Source organism: Tupaia chinensis, unplaced genomic scaffold (assembly GCF_000334495.1).
Source record: "Tupaia chinensis unplaced genomic scaffold, TupChi_1.0 Scaffold000113_1, whole genome shotgun sequence".
Lineage (NCBI taxonomy): Eukaryota > Metazoa > Chordata > Mammalia > Scandentia > Tupaiidae > Tupaia > Tupaia belangeri.
Genome location: NW_006159577.1, coordinates 6,869,692 through 6,885,604, shown reverse-complemented (window position 1 = coordinate 6,885,604; position 15,913 = coordinate 6,869,692). Strand labels below are relative to the sequence as shown.

The following is a 15,913-nucleotide window of genomic DNA, read 5'->3' as shown; positions in this document are numbered from 1 at the left end:
CGGGAGACCCGCGGCCGGTCCGTGTGTGGGCCGGCGCGGCCTGCTCCGCCCGCCCGGCGCGGCGCTCGCTCAGCGCGCGGGGTCCCCAGGGCCTGTTCTCAGCATTTTTAAGCTCAGCTATATATTACAAATAGTCATTTTATATCACTTGTCTTGTAATTACAATATCTAAAGTCGTTGTTTTTCCTACTGGTTATTACTCACAAATCTTTTGTGTTTGAGTACTTTTACTCTGGGCTTTTACTTTTGGGGAATATTTTGGTGTTTGGATTGAAGTAGAATTCCTCCAGAGATGAATTTTACCAGTTGTCTGAGAGCACTATCTACGTAGGACCACTCAAAATTAATTCTCCACTTTGGAGATAATCCGAGACACATGAGCAAGACAGCAAAAAGCCAATGACAGTTGGCTTGTAGTTATGAAATCTCTTCACAAAGAAAGAGACAGATAAGTTTCCTTGCCATTTCTTTCTGAAGGGCAGTCTTCTTTTCTTACTCTAATCAAGTTGTGTTGTCATTGGAGACAAGGTTTATTATGGAATCTTCTGTTATATTTTCTACTTTAAATAGACCTGAGACTTTGTCTCTTCACCCCTCTGCTCCATGGAGATGTTGAAAGAGAAGCTCAAGGTCTGCAGGCTTTTCAGATGCACTCAAGGCCCAGTTTGGCTCTGCCGTTTCCTTGCCTCTACAGTTCTTAGGCTCCATTTCCTAGAGTCTGTTTTCATTCCTTCTTCTCTTTGTGTTACTGCACTAATATATTTAAAAGATTCTTGTTTGTTTTTGTATTTCATCCAGTATGTCATTATTTCAAATGAAATATATAGTCTGTTATGCTACAAGAGATAGAAATCTTAGATTTGGTAATTATTAGATATTTCTGTGTTGAAAAAAAAAGATAACTTGGGCTTAGAAGCAGACAGATGTGGGTTCAAGACTGTTTTTGTATTTGATATTTACAGATATTCATTTTTTCCGTTTTCCTAATAACAACACCTTTCCTTTGTATGTTGAGTATCTATTTACTAAATATTGTCACAAATACCACGTAATTTGAGAGTTGGTTGAGGTAGATGTTTTTGTTATCCTCATTCAGTGAGTAAATGAGACCCACTGTGGGGACACTACTCTGATTTGGAGCCCCAGTCTTCTAACACCTGGGAGAGTTCTGTTTTGTGAGAATATTGTATTAAATGACTGAAAGAAGCCAACAAATAGATTTCACTTTGTTGCCTGAGGCACAGTCATTGCTTAGACACTCTCTTGAGGGAGTTTCTAAGCCCAGAACTGATTTTTGTCAGTGAAGAGCCCCTTGATCATTAAGTGGTGTCTGCAAAGGTCAGGGGAGATGAAAATGCAATGTATTTGCTTTTCCAAATTTAAAATGACCTTCCTGACTTTAAAAATCCATAATTCTCAAATAAACTTAAAATACAATTAATCTATTTTAGTTTGATTATGTTGGTAAGAGATGAGACAGCCTTTGGATATGTCAAATAAATGAGGCTCCTTGTCCTATTTTCAGTCACCCTTGAGATGTGCAAGATGAGTTTGGATGGTCTTAGGGTTGAGGAATTTATTGTCATAAAAAAATAAGCAGAAGGAAGCTTTGGAAGTTGACTCATTAGCTACTTGGTCACTTAGAGCTTGTGAGACTGGAATTTACTTCAGTTTTGTTCAGTAACCAAAACAATGGCCTAGCTTAGCTCAAGAAAGAAATTTGAAGTTCATCTGCTTTCCTTTTCCTCCTATGTGGTAGTTATGAGAACACTTGATTGGGCAGCGTGGACAGCACCCATCATAGACTATCCCTGTTGGTCAGCATTTGAGCCAACCTCAGAAGTAGCAGATACTCGTAATTCAGAGCCCGCTTATGTTTCCTATGTCCTGTGTAGATGGGTATCCCTAGTCAAGGCTGCTAGGACAGGCTCCAAGAATTGTTTTTCCCTGACGAACCATATGGCAGGTGGTATAAGGATCTCATAAAAGGCAGAAGGAGTTGAAGCCACTTCCTCCAAAGATGGCAAGGCAAAAGCAGTCATTAAGACTTAAAGGGATGCGACCAGCAGTTAGCATAATGACTATGTCTCTGGACTCCCATGTAGTCAACTGTGGTTCACGTCCCGGACCCGGTGGCTTAAAACTCATGCCGGGCATGTGTGCGTGCATGCCCAAGATCCCGAGAGGAGAACAGAGGAGAAGGGACTGCGGCATGGCCATCCTCCCTGGGGGGTGATTTCTCGCTTTCTATCTCTCTGTCTCTCTCTCTCTGTCTGGTGAGCACAGGCGCCCTATAGCAAAAACCTCTCCAAAAAACAAAAGACTTCAAGGGCTCCTGAAGTACCTGCCACCTAAGTGGAGGATAATCTGATGAACTCTTTGGGCAAATCAATGGCAATAGTCTTTCCAGGTGTTTCTCAGACATGTGCATTACTATTCAAATTCCGCCATCAGATATAGGCTCTTCTATGTCCTTTGGAGGTAAAATGAGATAATTTTTCATAAAATATTACCTTTATCTGAATCTTGACCATGTTCTTATCAACTTCCTTAATGACATTATGAAAAAAGGTAATTTCCCCTTTGTGAAGGCTTATTCTTATATTTACGATTCAGATTATTGTGGCATATCATCAAGGTTATAAAAAGGAAGAGTTATCCTGGGGATTTAGGATGCTCTGATATGTGACATTCCCCATCCTTGTGACCATTCCCAGCTCTCTCTAGAGCAAGGAGTAAAATTGGTGATTCCTCATCAGCTTTTTCCCTGAAGCCGTGTGGGGAGAGTAGGGGGAGCCAAAGTGGCTTCTGTCTTGTAAAAACCCTTAACCCTCCTCCACTGATCCTTGTCATCCTTGTACTGTTCACTCCCAGGATCTGTGCCTCCTGTGGCTTAACAGAAGGACAGAGCCACTGTTTTCCCTCAGTCAATTTTCTTTGCTATGCTTATTCTTCCTCTGCGTGTTATGTGCATTGTGTCTGAATATTTTTTTTTCAGGGAAAAATTCTCTTTGAAGATGCAAACTGGGGTTATAGAAAGAGTTTAAAGTCTGCTTTTTTCTGTTTGCATTTGCTGCCTCTGACATTTGCTTTCAAACTAATTATGAGCTTTTTGGTTCCTTTTTCCCATTGCTCATTCTCACACAAGGCTGTACAACCATTTCTATCATGAGATGGGACTCTCTTCTGGCTCAAGTAGCCCTGTTACCCTGTGTAGAAACAGAGGATGAGGATGACGTACATGCTCTTTCATGGTTGTATATGTCTTTCTGCCCCCAAGGAACTCGACCTGTTGCCAGGGTACTTAGTAGATCCCAGTTATGTTTGTGGAATAAAAAGATGATCTCTATCATTTATATGTTCATTCAGGCACCATGTGGTCAGCATTTGAGCCAGACCCCTTAGGGGTAGTAGATCTTCTTAATTTAGAGTCCATTTATGTGTCTCTCTTGTGTAGGCAGAGATCATCTCCCACTGCCAGGCAGTGTTAGGTCCTAGAACTTCAGTGGTGATCCTTCTGGGCCCATTCCTACAGGAGTAATAAACGCAAATGGGCAGTTAACAGCGCTGTAACTGCAATGATGCTAAATATAACTGTGATTTTTGTTCTATTTAAAGAGAATTCAGTTTCTGAAGGGCTGTATTAAACTAGATGACTAATTTGAACTTTCTGAACCTCCAGTTTTCATCCATAAAATGGACATATGACCATGTCATTGTGTTGTTTGGGGATGGGGTGGATCCAGGTAATGAAAGCCTGGAGCACAGTACCTGGTGATGGGAGGTGTTCAGCACTTCTGAGGGATCACTCTGAGGCCTGCTCCAGTTGGCACTTCCCTCCTTTTCAAGTTCATTGAAACACTGCTCTACCTGCCCATCCCTGGAATCCTTAAAATCTCATGTTGCCCATTGAAACACTGCTCTACCTGCCCATCCCTCGAATCCTTAAAATCTCATGTTGCCTTTTTTTTTTTTTTTTTGTAACTTCATTTTATCTTAGCGCTCTGAGAACTTCTCACCTTGTTCCCTGGAGTTTGGCCAAGATTTCTGAGAGGGAGCCATCAGTTCCTGGAGAACAGAGGGACCCCTGTTCCAAAGGCCCTGGGAGGATGTTGGGATCATCCTTATAGGGAGAGCCCAGGGAATTGTTTGTGTGTGTGTGTGTGTGTGTGTGTGCGTGTGCATGTGCATGTGTGTGTGTGTGTGTGTGTTTGTGAGAGAGAGAGAGAAAGAGGCTGTGTATATGTCCTGTGGCTCAGGGTGTGGTAAAGAAGAATTCAGTGTGGGCCCCAGCTCATCACCCTCCTATGCGCTACTTGGAGTCAGTATAATTCCAAGCCTGAGTTCAACCCTTCTTCCCCTCCATTGTGTGCATCCTTGTCTCTTCCTTTTGTGAAACATTCTCTATCATCAGATCTTTACTCATTCACCCAATATGTACCTTTATTGAGCTCATAGTAAATGCAGGTACAGGGATATGACTTCTGTCCTCAGGGAGCTGAGAATCTAGTAAGAGAGAGGCTGATGCTGGACAGTCACCTAAATGAAAATAGCGATAATAAACACAGTGAGTGAGGAGTGGCAGATTCAAAGTTCAATAACAGCTTGTTACACCTATTGGCAGGACCAGGAAGGGCTTCTGAGAATGTAACATTTAGACTGAGATTTCAAGAATGAGAAGGAGCTTTACTTTTTTTGCTTTTTTGCTTTTTTTTTTTTAGACTGGGATTTAAAAAAGGAAAAGGGGTTTTTTTTTTTTTTTTTTTTTTTTTTTTTTTTTTTTTTTGTGGAAGACGCAGACATAGGTCCCCCAGAGCTCTGGTCCCCCAGAGCTCTGGTCAACCTGCTCCTGACTCACCACTGTTTGCTGTCGACAAGGAACAAGTTGGTCAGGAAGTCGCACCACAGCCATGGCCTTATTTATTTATTTATGTTTTGATGACTGACCACATTGATTACTGCTCAGATATGTAGCAAAACAAAGGTTGAGTTGTGTCCAGTGGATTTAGAAACATCACTCATGGTCTTTTTTTTTTCCTAAAAGAACATACCTTTTAATACTGCCACAATGAGAATGAAGTTGTTTATTTTTAAACATTTAATTACTGTACATCTTTAAAGATACTAGAAAAGCACCTATGGAGCCAGACAGAGGTGGTCATTCACCGAATTAGAATTATTACTAGCTGCAATGTAAAGTCCCTGGAGAAAGTGTGTGCTGACCTAATCAGAGGTACAAAGGAAAAGAATCTCAGAGTGGAAGGACCAGATCAGATGCCTACCAAGACTCTGAAAATCACTACAAGAAAAACATCTTGTGGTGAAGGTTCTAAAACATAGAGTTGTTTTCAGATGATAATCCTCAAGCGACTCATTGATTTGCACAGTCCTTCTGAGATTGTTAAACAGATTACTTCCATCAGTATTGATCCAGGAGTTGAGGTTGAAGTCACTATTGCAGATGGTTAAGTCAACTATTTTAATAAATTGATTACCAGCTGTTAAAAAAAAAAGAATGAGAAGAGTTAGCTAGGTGGAAAAGGAGTACAAACAACTGTGTTGCCCAGAACTCCCAGGAACTCTGCACATTATTTGGTCCAGTGTTCATATTATCCATCTATTCCTCCTTTTCCTTGACTTTTTCATTCACTTGTATTTTTTGGACACCAGTGATGTGCCTGACACAGTTCTTGGTTTTAGGTGTATAATGGCAATATGCACACAAAGTCCTGGTACCATGGGGCTCACATTCTCATTATCTTTATATGTACCTCTGATTCTTTTCTTCTTGCATATTCTCAGATTCACTTGGGACAGTTTGGAGAAAGAACATAAGGGAGAAGAAGCAGAGAGAAGTAAAAAGAAATGAGACTTTTACCAAGGGCCTAATGTGTGCCAGGCGCTTTGTCCAGGGAATCATGGACACTTCATCATCAGTTCTCCAAATCACTCTGATGAATAGCTGTCAGCTTGTTCACTTTACAGATGGCAAGGCTGAATTTCAGGAGTTAAGATCCATGCCTTCTGTCACACAAATAGGAAACTGGGGCCTGGATATACACCTAGTTCCACCCAACTGTTCTGTAGGGGCACATCCCACCTGTGTGTAAATCACCACTCTACCTCTGACTACCTTTAGCTTCTCAAGTTATGTTACCTCTCTAGGGTTGTATCTACCAGGTCATGATGGTCCTCTCCATTACTCTAGATAGAACAGTCAAGTGGTGTTGGTTTCAACAGTCTGATTCAGTCTGCTTTCCTCAGTGCACTTAGGGTCCAACCATCTCATTTGTCCTATCAAATAACTTTTAGGCTTTCAGCAACATACCAGATCTTGTTAAATCTTAAAACTGATGGTACTAGAGAGATTAGTAGTAACCTCCACCTGAGGATGTTGGCCATTCTGGCCCTGGCTGGAGTCACAGGTAACTCTACTGCAGGGTTGAGTGAATATAACCTCTGGATTCCAAATAATGGAGGTTATCTTAAATCCTCATTCCTTTGTTTGTTCTCCAGGATCCAGTCTTACTTCCTGCATGGAGCCTCTTGGGTTATTCCAATTTTCCTTTCCCCAGTAAATCTCCTCCAGGGCAGGGGCTAGGTCTTATGTGTCTTCCTATCACCAGGGTCCAGCCAAGTGCCTGGCTTAGAGAGGCCATTAATAAGTAGGTGTTGAGATAAGGAATGAATAAGTAGATGGCAATAATGTACCATTAGACCTAGTCCTTCCTTCCTTCATCATGTGTTTATTAGGTATCTGCTATGTGCCAATCAGTATGTGAGACTCAATTGGTACAAAGGTGAAGAAGATATTATAGCTCTCTTTGCTGCACCTACTGCGAGGATGAAGACCATTCTCAGCAACCAGATGGTCGACATTCCCCAGAAAGTCGACATCACCCTGAAGGGATGCACCATCATCGTGAAGGGACCCCGAGGAACCCTGTGGAGGGACTTGAACCACATCAGTGTCGAGCTCGGAGGGACTTCAACCACATCAATGTCGAGCTCAGCCTCCTTGGGAAAAAGAAGAGGAGACTGCGGGTTGACAAATGGTGGGGAAACAGAAAGGAGTTGGCGACCGTTCGCACCATCTGTAGTCACGTCCAGAAGATGATCAAGGGTGTTACGTTGGGCTTCCGCTACAAGATGAGGTCTGTGTACGCTCATTTCCCCATCAACGTTGTTATTCAGGAGAATGGGTCTCTTGTTGAAATCCGAAATTTCTTGGGTGAAAAATACATCGAGAGAGTTCGAATGAGACCAGGTGTTGCTTGTTCAGTATGTCAAGCCCAGAAAGATGAGTTGATCCTTGAAGGCAATGATATTGAACTTGTTTCAAATTCAGCTGCTTTGATACAGCAAGCCACCACAGTTAAAAATAAGGATATAAGAAAATTCTTGGATGGTATCTATGTCTCTGAGATCTATGTCTCATCAGATCTAAGAGTTTTCCAACTACAGTAACAAGCCGGATAATTTCTAAGGCCTTCATGTGACATTTTAAAGATAATAATAGACAACGATTGATTTGAAACTTTCTTAAACTGATTATCTTTTTCCAACTACTTGACAAGTAAGCAACTAAGGAATAAAGAATTACTCCTAGTAATAGGAATATGCTAAGAACAATACAGAATTCCTGATCAGAAATTTTTTTTATCTAGTTTTTCTTCGCAGGAACAAATGGCTTAAATCTGGTTTTTGAAGGAATAGCAAGGATATTTCAGGCAAGAAAAATATGATATCAGGGAATGTGGCTGTTCATAGATAAAGAGGTTGAGGAAGATCCTGAGGCTAATGTTACCATGCCGTCAATTTATATTTGGTAAAGACGCTTCCTAGTCACTTGTAAAGAGATACCTGAGAAGTGGAACAAAGTGATAAAAGCCTTACTACGAGCTACAAGATGTAGTTTGTGTCATGATAAAGAAGAATTTTGCCATTAAAAAAAAAAAGAAGATAGTATAAGTTCTGCTATCACAGACCTTGTAGACTAGTGGGACCTGTGCCTACATAGCTATACATGTACAAAGAAAAGGACTGAGGTATGAATACTTCAGATAAATCCAGACTTGAATCCTTTCTCCTAAATTATCTAATTTAATTAATGGATACTTCTAAACTTGTTGTGGTACAGTCATTGTAATGAACTCTTGTCTTTAAAAGAAACATTAAAGAAGTCATTGGCATGACAGATTTCAAGGGTTTTGAGCATTCTCTTTCTTCCATTATTGATGAACTTTTTGTCTTCTTTATCAGAGCAACACAATCTTGTTGTTAAAGGATTGGAGGGAAAATGACAAAAAAAATTTTAAACCACTGTAGGTACAGAGTTGAGTCTATTATGTAATTTTCATCAAGTTTTCTCTTGAAATTGTAATACTGATTGGATAGCTAAGTCAGATGTAATAATCTGCTGATAATTTCATGAGGAATAAATGACTGTCTTTTCTGAAACTCTGTTTTTTTGTTTTTTTATTTATTTATTTTTATCTTATTTTAAGTTCTTTTATATATTCAATCGTCATTTAGTTTGCAAAGTGAATATTCCAACATGTTTACATTTCTCCCCAGTCCAGGAGAGAATACTATAAAGTTATCTTCAACAATTAATGCCCCATTTCTTTGTCCCATTAATGCTTTGCCTCTCCATTTTTGTCCTTAATGTCCTTCTTCAGACTCTATGGCTTATGTTATAGATGTCTGTGGACCTTCATTTTAAGAATTATAGCAGTCTATTGTGGCTTTTTTTTTTCCTAGAGAGAGATTTTTGTTGTAGGGTATGTGCACTTGCCAGAGAGATAGAGAGAAAGAAAGCAAAAAATCACCCTCCACCAGGGGGATTTCCGTGCTGCATTCTTTTCTCCATCATTCTCTTCTTGGGGGTTTGGGCACTCATACACATGTGCCCAGTGTGAGGTTAAGTAGCTGAGTCCAGGACTCTAATCACGATCAACTACATGGGAGTCCAGCAATATAACCATTATGCCATCTGCTGGTCCCATTTTTGTGACTTTTTAAAAAGTTACCATTATGCCATCTGCTGGTCCCATTTTTGTGGCTTTTTAAAAAGTTAAAATATTGGGTTGTCGGAAAAAGTCATGATGCATTTTTGCAAAGAAAAATACATCATAACTTTTCCGACAACCCAATATATAAATCAATAATTTAGAATATGAGTGAATATAATTTGTCAAGAAAAAGAAAACTGAAGGAGTACCTTAGCTTGGCAGAAATCATGAAGTGAGAAACTATAAAATTGAAATGACAAATTGAGAAACTAGTCATATTAAAGGATTTGGGATGACAGGACATTAAAATAGAACGTAACTCAATGAACTTGCTTCTGAGGTGTCTCAGAGGACAACCTATATGATAGATCACTTAGCACAGGAATGGCTTCCCGGCTGTCTAGCCCTCTCATCGGAGAGCTTCAGGCTTTCTGCAAAGTGAGATGGGAGAAATATATCCATGAAGACTCTCACTGAGTCTTGGAATCAAGGAGAAAAATAGTGAAGCAAGACATTTAAGGGACACAGAAATGGAGGATTATCTGTTGATGATAATGTGCATGATAATATCTTTAACTGGACTAGTGGCAGTGTATTCATGCTGGGAAAACTCATTTTACAAGCTTTTGTACAGTGATTGAATGTATAAAATAAATTTTTAAAAAACTTAAATTAAAAAATATATATTAACCAGCATCTACATTGAGCCTTGGGGACTGCAGAGTTAAGCCTGAGAACCTGGCCCTTGACATCTCTAAGTAAATAGGCAGTTATATAACTAAAGAACTGTAGATTGTGAAAGTGGATTTTCTGAAAGCTTCTTTTTCAAAATGGAGCTTTGCAGAGCTGAGGCCATGCACATCAGTGGCTGTTACAGCCCTCAATATTAGGTGTGGAATCACTCTTAGTATTATGCTAAGCAGTCAAATGAGCCTTGCAATAACTTTATGAATTGACTGCTACTAACCCTTTTGTACCGATGAGGAAACTGAAGCCCTAAGAGGTGAGCTCACATAGGAGTAAGTAGCAGAATTGAGCACCCTCACCCAGTCTGCCTCAAAGGCCCTTGCTCTTCAAGGCCAGCAGGTGGTATAGTGGTTATATCACTGGATTCTCACATAGCTGATCGCAGTTCAAGTCCCGGATCCAATGGCTTGAAAATCACACCAGGCTCGTGTATGTGTGTGTGTGTGTGTGTGTGTGTGTGTGTGTGCCTAAGATCCTAGGAGGAGAATGGAGAAAAGGAGATTGTGGCATGACCACCCTCCAGGAGGTGATTTCTCACTTTCCCTTTCACTGTCTCTGTCTCTTTCTCTCTGGTGAGAGCACATGCCCTAAGGCATAAACCTCTAAGAAAAACAAAAAGGCCTTTGGTCTTTGATAATACACGGTTCTCTACAATCAAATGGATTGTTTAGAACCTAAGTCACCTGAATAATTTAATTTGTTATTGCTATTGTTTAAAATAAAATCACCTTAAACTTATAAGTGATTCTTTAATGTGGAGAGTTGGAGCAAATTAATAGTGTAATTTTTTTTATTTAAGATTTTTGCCACAGAGCACGTGCACTTACTGGAGAGAGACAAAGACAGTGAGAGAGAAAATGAAAAATCACCTACCAGGGGTAAGGCCACATCACAATACCTTCTCCCTCCATCTTCCTCCTGAGATTTTGGGAACACATCCATCTTCCCAGCAAGATTTTTAAGCTGCCAAATCCAGGACTCAAACCTTGGTCAGCCATGTGGGACTCCCTCACTGTAACCACTATGCCAGCTGCTGGCCCCTTGATAGTATAGTTTACACTTAGGCTTACAGATGCATTTAGGTAGTAGGCTCTGGAAAGCAGGACTTGAGTGAGGTCTCGAATTGGCAGCCTATAGATCCAGTGCTGTTGGTTTGCAGATGAGTTTTGTTTGGCCTGAATTGTATTAATTTTTGAATTGTTAATATTTAGAAATAGAGACATTTCTCATAAATATCAGGATTTCCTTATTCTAACAGAAGATCAAAACTGATGGGAACACAGAGAACTGCATTCCATGAGGCAGACCCCAGCAGGCCTGCATCTTTAGAGAGGTGGATCCTCTCCAGTTCACCTTAGTCTTTACCACTCCTAATTGTCTCCCGGCGGTGAGACCAGGTGTTAATTGCCATTTTCATCATACATGAGCCATTTATTTATTTATGTATTTTTTTCTTCAGAAAGTAAAGTATTTCTTGGAGCTGAGTTCCTAGCAACAGTGGCATAATAAAGGATAAGCCAAGAGGGTTTTCTGTTGCAAGAAAGGTGACTAGTGTCTGCTTTACTTGTCCTCACTGTCTTCCCAGCACCCATAGGCATGCTGAAGTGACACCTTGTGGTTCAGCCTCTTATTTTACAGAGAATGCTGAAGCCTAGAGAGGGAAAACAACCTGTTCAATATCATGTATTCTGCTGATGAATCAATATGGGACCAGAACCCCTGTCTCCCAGCATCATGCTCCTGTTTCTGAGGGCTCAGTGGTCATTGACCAGCAGGTTTGATTCCCACAGTCTTCAGCCCTGATTTCAGATGGCCTTGTGGAGATACAATTGCCACCCTCCTGCAAAAGTCCTTCAACATTAAGGTTCATTCACCTACCTGGTGTTGGTCTTATCTATTGTGGAGAGAAAGATACTAACTCTTTGATAATAATAAAATGGAAAGTTTGTCGACATTGCCTCATCAGAAAACAATTCTGTCTTCAGTGCTGGAAATGATCACTTTGGAGAAATTTATTAAAATTAGCAAAAGTGAAAAATATAATAAGATAAGCAGGGTCTATTTCCCTGATTCTGCCTCATTTGCTTTTAAAGATTTGTGTGTGTGTGTGTGTGTGTGTGTGTGTGTGTATGCCACTTTTTTTTTCTTGTAATCATTAGGATTTTAATATTTTCTACTTGGTTGAAATGTCAACTGAGGAGGAAGGAAGGGAAAAACCATGTTACTGCACCTAAACTAGCTCAATAATAGCCCTTCTTTGTAAAGGCAGAGCTGTAAACCTGTGGCAGTTCACCTGGGTAGTGGAGAGAAGGATCAATGATTCCTTTACAGTGTCACCGAGAGGCAGATAACGGGACACACATGATGTCATCTAGTATATCAGCTCCTTTATAAAAATTTATTTTTCTATGAGAGAGAGAATGTGTGTTCAGGATAGGGGTGAAAAACGAGAGATAATGAGCTAGGTATTGGCAAGATCTCACCATGCTGCCATCCTCCTGCCCCTACTTCCCTATAGGTAGGACCCTATGCATATGCCACCATGTCTGTCCTGTATTAGATCAAGTTGGGAACCAAACCTGGACTCCCTTATGACCTTAGCCACTGTGTAGACTCACCCTCCTATTTACACCACCTCCGCTAGACCCCAGCTCTTTGTATTGTGATGCTTTGGTTATCTACTCTCATTGACAATAGCCATGTGAGCCTCTCAAATGCCAGGTCCAGGGTGGGAAACCATCATCTTTCATCTTCTTCCTAGTTTACAACATCGCTGCTTTTTTATAGCCAAATCAACATATAAATATTTATAGTCAGCAGCTTCTAGCCAAGAAAACCTGCTACAGGCTCTGAAAGCAAAGGGACATCTGCTCTTTCCACAGGTCACTGTGCCTGCCTCTTTTCCATCAGTAATGCAGGAGTGTGTGTGTGTGTCTTTCAAATTCTGGAGAACATAAGAACAAGTTTGTTACCAAGGCCAGGTAGACTCTTAATATCCTCTTACCACACTGGCTGGAAGGTTTCCAACTGATATTTTTTGTTGCTGAATATATTTACCCTAATTCAAAATCCCTACTTTCCAAAATATTTTTACCCTGTCTATATATTTGAATGCTCATTTCTCAGTTTTGGTTCTTTTTTTTTTTTTTTTTGGAGAGATTTTCGCTATAGGGCACGTGTGCTCACCAGACAGACAGAGAGAGACATAGAGACAGAAAGCGAGAAATCACCCCCCAGGGGGGATGGTCATGCCACAATCCCTTCTCCTCCATTCTCCTCTCGGGATCTTGGGCACGCACACACACACGCCCGGCGTGAGTTTTAAGCCACCGGGTCTGGGATGTGAACCACGGTCGGCTATGTGGGAGTCCAGTGACATAGCCATTACGCTAATGCCTGTGAGGAGCATGCAGTCTGCTGGTCATTCTCCCAAACTGGGGTGTCTCAGTTTTGGTTCTTTTTTTTTTTTTTTTTGGAGAGATTTTCGCTATAGGGCACGTGTGCTCACCAGACAGACAGAGAGAGACATAGAGACAGAAAGCGAGAAATCACCCCCCAGGGGGGATGGTCATGCCACAATCCCTTCTCCTCCATTCTCCTCTCGGGATCTTGGGCACGCACACACACACGCCCGGCGTGAGTTTTAAGCCACCGGGTCTGGGATGTGAACCACGGTCGGCTATGTGGGAGTCCAGTGACATAGCCATTACGCTAACTGCTGGTTCCCTTTTTTTTTTTTTTTTTGGTCAGTTTTGGTTCTTGATTGGAAGCTAGGACTGTGTTTAAAGGGAGGCGGAGAGAGAGACTCACTTGGAATGAGCATCATCTAACTTGCCTGACACTAAGATGAAAGGATCTTAAATGCATGTCTTAAACGCAGTGTCTGAAATGCATGTTTCTTTGAAAAGTGAATAGGATGTTGTATGGCTGTTTTATGACTAGACTTTGGAAGCCCTTTTTTTGTTTTGGACAACTTTTTTGTTTTCTATTGCTCTCTGTTGAATCTGAGTTTTGATAGTTTAGAGTTCTAGGATCTGAGCTAGATGATTCATGGGAGATTGCATCTTGGTCCCAAACCTTTTAAATCACAGGAGAAAGTGTCAGAAAAACTGTAGAATTACATTAAGTTGGTATGGCTCAGTAGAGTCTAATTTTTATGTATTCAATAGTTATTGGACAAGCAGGAGTGCAAAAGAGCAGAGTTTCTCTTAACTCAGATGTGCCTCCTGGGCCAGAAGGAATCACCCTCTGAGTCCTTTGTCAAAGGACATTTGTTGGTTCAGTAACTATATAAATGTCAGTTAGAAAGTGATGACCTTAAAATTTAGAGTGAAATTAGAGCCTTATCATGTCACCTAGAAAAGTAAGGGCACACGGTGATGCCTTAAAATAGGTCCAAAGGCCCAAGAACCTGTGTCAAAGAAGATTGGCTGTTGTTGCTGTTCACGGGATCAAGACATTGCACTTGCCTTTTAAAAATTGTCTTGGAGGGCTGACACGGTGGTGCCCTCCCTATGGTAACAATGTCTCGGAGGGTGGATGGTGGCATGGTGGTGAAATACAAAGCCACAGGGCTGGATCCACATGTGAAGTTCAAATCCTGATTAAAGTCTAGATACTTACCTGAGAACACCAGGCATGCATTGGCCCATGATTCTGAGATGGCTAAAGGCTGAGGTGGGTGATGGCATTAAGATCCTGTGGGAGGTGCTCTCTGCCTGTTTTGATCATGGAAGAAATAAATAAACTTTTAAAAAAGTACCTTGAGGGACCAGCAGTTAGTGTAATGGCTATGTCGCTAGACTCCCACATAGTCGACCGCAGTTCATGCCCCAGACCCGGTGGCTTAAAACTCACGCCGGGCGCGTGTGTATGCATGCCCGAGATCCCGAGAAAAGAACGGAGGAGAAGGGATTGCGGCATGGCCATCCCCTCTAGGGGGTGATTTCTTGCTTTCTGTCTCTCTGTCTCTCTCTGTCTGGCAAGCGCACGCACCCTATAGCACAAAAAAAAACCTCTCAAAAAAAAAATAAATAAAAGTACCTTGAAATCCCCCCTCCTTTTCGAAGAAGCAGAGGCTTCACCACTTCATGGGAGCTGCAGTACGAGTCCTGGCTTCCTCTCTGTCAGGGAGACTACTATTACCTGCTCTCTGAGGAATGAGTAAGTGTCAAAGCTGGCCAAAGGAGAGCTGCTGGGGAAGATGAGATCAGGTGGAGGCTGAGGAGCTCACCCTGAACCACCTGCTTGAGGTCTTGATGGTGGAGTGTTTCATCAGCCCCTTCCCATTTCCCTCCCTTGATTGTGCCCAAAGATGCAGGAGGTATTGGCCACTTGAGCTGATGACTCATCTGTCTTAAGGGCTCCCTAGTCCTTTTTTTATGAGGACACACAAAAATTCCTGCTCAACATTGACCCTATGCTCACTGACTTTTTTTTTTCTGTCTCTTTTTTTAAGAGATGCCAATTTGGCAACACTTGGGAATGCCTTTCCTCTGACTCAAATCTTGGAGGCTTTCATCCACAACCCTACACAGCTCCAGGGCAGTTATTTTATGCTCCTTACATTTAGTGTAATTAGATGGATAGATTTGCTAAGCTGCCCAATTTGTGGAAAGTACATTATTCCTCCTGTAAGAGCTCAGGATGGAGCCAACTGTCCAGCTCTGATATCTCATGGGAGATGTAAATGAGTAGAAGGAGAAGAGCAAAGTGGATGAGGATGGGGATGAAGAAACTGTGTGCTTGCAGGGATGGAGGCCAGTTGGGGCTATTTTGAAATACCTGTAAATCGCTTAATACCTTTCCGTCATACCAAACTATCTTGAGCAGGGCTGGACACTGCAGTTTCTCACATAGTCTTACTTTAAGTAGGATATTTAATAAATGTTGGCATACTTGGCTGTTTATTTGAGTGCTAATCATTATTCAGAAATGATTCGGTGAATGCACCACTCATGTTTGCGTTTTCTTACTTTTGCTTCAGTTTTATACCAGAATAAACCTGTTTAATATTCTGTTTTAAAAGAGAGAAAGGCCTGGTGATTAAGGTGGCTGGATCTCACATAGCTTTCTTTATTTCCTTCCTTCTTCTTCTTTTTCTTTTTCTTTTTTTTTTTTTTTTTTTTTTTTTTTTTTTTCTCTCTCTGGGG

The 15,913-nt window shown here is 41.2% G+C and overlaps 1 protein-coding gene and 1 pseudogene across 2 annotated transcripts in view; both read left to right on the top strand.

Annotated features, from left to right (window-relative positions):
• PLPP4 (phospholipid phosphatase 4) overlaps positions 1 to 15,913 on the top strand; it is a 153,317-nt gene that overhangs the window by 119,185 nt on the left and 18,219 nt on the right. The window lies entirely within an intron of this gene.
• Positions 6,845 to 7,467, top strand: LOC106734417 (60S ribosomal protein L9 pseudogene; annotated as a pseudogene).